At 56.2% G+C, this 3,234-nt stretch overlaps 1 non-coding gene across 1 annotated transcript in view; it reads right to left on the bottom strand.

Annotated features, from left to right (window-relative positions):
• The window catches only part of LOC126323611 (small subunit ribosomal RNA), a 1,893-nt gene extending 436 nt beyond the window's left edge, over positions 1–1,457 (bottom strand). The window contains exon 1 of the ribosomal RNA XR_007559555.1: positions 1–1,457. This exon is cut by the window's left edge and continues 436 nt beyond it. This is a non-coding gene — a ribosomal RNA (small subunit ribosomal RNA).
• Positions 1,458–3,234: the final 1,777 nt, after the last annotated feature.

Raw genomic sequence — 3,234 nt, 5'->3', positions numbered from 1 at the left:
CTGACAGCACGAAGGATGTCACGCGACTAGTTAGCAGGCTAGAGTCTCGTTCGTTATCGGAATTAACCAGACAAATCGCTCCACCAACTAAGAACGGCCATGCACCACCACCCACCGAATCAAGAAAGAGCTATCAATCTGTCAATCCTTCCGGTGTCCGGGCCTGGTGAGGTTTCCCGTGTTGAGTCAAATTAAGCCGCAGGCTCCACTCCTGGTGGTGCCCTTCCGTCAATTCCTTTAAGTTTCAGCTTTGCAACCATACTTCCCCCGGAACCCAAAAGCTTTGGTTTCCCGGAGGCTGCCCGCCGAGTCATCGGAGGAACTGCGGCGGATCGCTGGCTGGCATCGTTTATGGTTAGAACTAGGGCGGTATCTGATCGCCTTCGAACCTCTAACTTTCGTTCTTGATTAATGAAAACATACTTGGCAAATGCTTTCGCTTCTGTTCGTCTTGCGACGATCCAAGAATTTCACCTCTAACGTCGCAATACGAATGCCCCCGCCTGTCCCTATTAATCATTACCTCGGGTTCCGAAAACCAACAAAATAGAACCGAGGTCCTATTCCATTATTCCATGCACACAGTATTCAGGCGGGCTTGCCTGCTTTAAGCACTCTAATTTGTTCAAAGTAAACGTGCCGGCCCACCGAGACACTCAACTAAGAGCACCCTGGTAGGATTTCAACGGGGTCCGCCTCGGGACGCGCAAGCACGCCTTCGGCTCGCCCCACCGGCAGGACGTCCCACGATACATGCCAGTTAAACACCGACGGGCGGTGAACCAACAGCGTGGGACACAAATCCAACTACGAGCTTTTTAACCGCAACAACTTTAATATACGCTATTGGAGCTGGAATTACCGCGGCTGCTGGCACCAGACTTGCCCTCCAATAGATACTCGTTAAAGGATTTAAAGTGTACTCATTCCGATTACGGGGCCTCGGATGAGTCCCGTATCGTTATTTTTCGTCACTACCTCCCCGTGCCGGGAGTGGGTAATTTGCGCGCCTGCTGCCTTCCTTGGATGTGGTAGCCGTTTCTCAGGCTCCCTCTCCGGAATCGAACCCTGATTCCCCGTTACCCGTTACAACCATGGTAGGCGCAGAACCTACCATCGACAGTTGATAAGGCAGACATTTGAAAGATGCGTCGCCGGTACGAGGACCGTGCGATCAGCCCAAAGTTATTCAGAGTCACCAAGGCAAACGGACCAGACGAGCCAATCCGATTGGTTTTGATCTAATAAAAGCGTCCCTTCCATCTCTGGTCGGGACTCTGTTTGCATGTATTAGCTCTAGAATTACCACAGTTATCCAAGTAACGTGGGTACGATCTAAGGAACCATAACTGATTTAATGAGCCATTCGCGGTTTCACCTTAATGCGGCTTGTACTGAGACATGCATGGCTTAATCTTTGAGACAAGCATATGACTACTGGCAGGATCAACCAGGGAGCTGCGTCAACGAGAGCTGAGCAGCCGGCCGCCCGGGAGTGTGTCCCGAGGGCCCGCGCGAACACGCAAGCGTCCGCTCAATTATTCTGCAAACAGGAGGAGGCTGAGCTCCCCTGCACGATACACCTCGAAACCCTCTCAGGTCCCGGCGGCGCGCAGCGCCGTCCTAAGTACTTGGTCGGGTTCGAGAGAGGCGCAATCGCCCGGAGATGGGCGAGTAGACGCTTTCAGTGCGAACACCCGTGCTCCCAACTGAGCTTGCCGCTGCCGACAGAGGCCCGGGAGCGTGCTGTCGTGGCATTGCCGGCGGGAAACAACACGCGCCACCTACGGTGACCGGCAGCTCCAACGCCAGCGCCACAGAAGGGCAAAGCCCCACTTGGGTGCAGAAGCGAACTCTCCCAGCACAGCGCACGCGCCAACACGTCCGCAGAGCTGCGATACAAACCACCTGCGAGAACCGCTGGGGGCGACCGAGCAGCAGACGGCGTCGCGACGCCGAGTGCCGGGCGGCGGCGCATCCTCAACGCACACAGTCCGCAATCGGACCAGCACACTGCAGATGTCCACCGCGCTTCGCACCGGGCTCGGCAGAACCCACTTTGGCCGCCTGGCGCCGCGCGCAGGGTGCGCCGGCGCATAGCTGGGACGCCAGCCGGGCCCGTCGGCCGGCGCTCCTGCCACTGGGCGCCCCCCACCAGCCGGCTGTAGTGCGTGCGCTCACGCAGCGCGCGGCCAGCACGCCGGGCGGCCCCCCCTCACCGGCCGGGGACTGTCCCGCCAAGCCACAGCCTCGTATCGCTTCATACCCACATGGCCAACTCAGGTTCGGGGGCATGGCGGGTACCGCCGAAACAACCGGTTCATAGATGTACCGATCGTCGCTATCACCGATGCACCTGCAGCGCGAACAACCGCTCAACAACTGATTTCCAGTTCATTTGCGGATCTTTGGCAGCAAACGTATACGTCAATCTACATTTGCGAAATCTACGATTCTGGCATGCCTGCATGTTATGTGTCACGACACGCTACATCAGCCCACATACACACTGCGGCATGTACACGAGAGAACACGTGGAAGATGGTCCGCGCACGTGTGCAATGTCCCTTGCGCGGTCGACTGTCAACCGGCCTCTGTAGCATGTCGCAGATGTGGAACGCGGTCCACCGTGCTATCATGTTGTGTGGGGCAATACGATTAAATAGGAAAACCCTCAGTCGCTACATCAACAGACGGCTCACGCTGATTCCCGGCAGAGGGAGGAGGGGGGGGGGGGGGGGGGCCAACATGCAATACTTTCGTCCGTACCTACCTACCACATGTCTGTACGGCGTACAACAGTGCAATCTCGCTGTAATGGGGAGACGAGACAAGTAGCATCGTGCACAACATATGGCCCTTATGATTCGCCATTGTAGGGCGCAGCCGGTGTACGGTCAAGCATGTGCCACATTATGTCACTCAGTACGTAACGACGGATGATCAGTGTGGGTTACGCGTACATCAGCGGACAGTCCACACAGGCCGTACCACAACGTACACTGACTGCATCGACAACCGAATGCAACTGAACAGCTGCAAGGCTCATTTCACAAACAAACGCCTGACCGACCAGCTTGGAAGGGCAGGAGGGGAGGGCGATATTCGTTCTGTAGCGGTACACCCTTCCAGTGGTTAGCGGGACTGTGTAGAAAGTACGCAACACTCGAAAGACCTTTATGTGAGGGTACGCACCATGGCATCAAGAAATACACATGACACCAGAGGATCCAA

This window comes from Schistocerca gregaria, unplaced genomic scaffold (assembly GCF_023897955.1).
Source record: "Schistocerca gregaria isolate iqSchGreg1 unplaced genomic scaffold, iqSchGreg1.2 ptg000862l, whole genome shotgun sequence".
NCBI lineage: Eukaryota > Metazoa > Arthropoda > Insecta > Orthoptera > Acrididae > Schistocerca > Schistocerca gregaria.
Note: the sequence above shows the minus strand (reverse complement) of the source record. Positions and strands in the feature narration are given on the sequence as shown.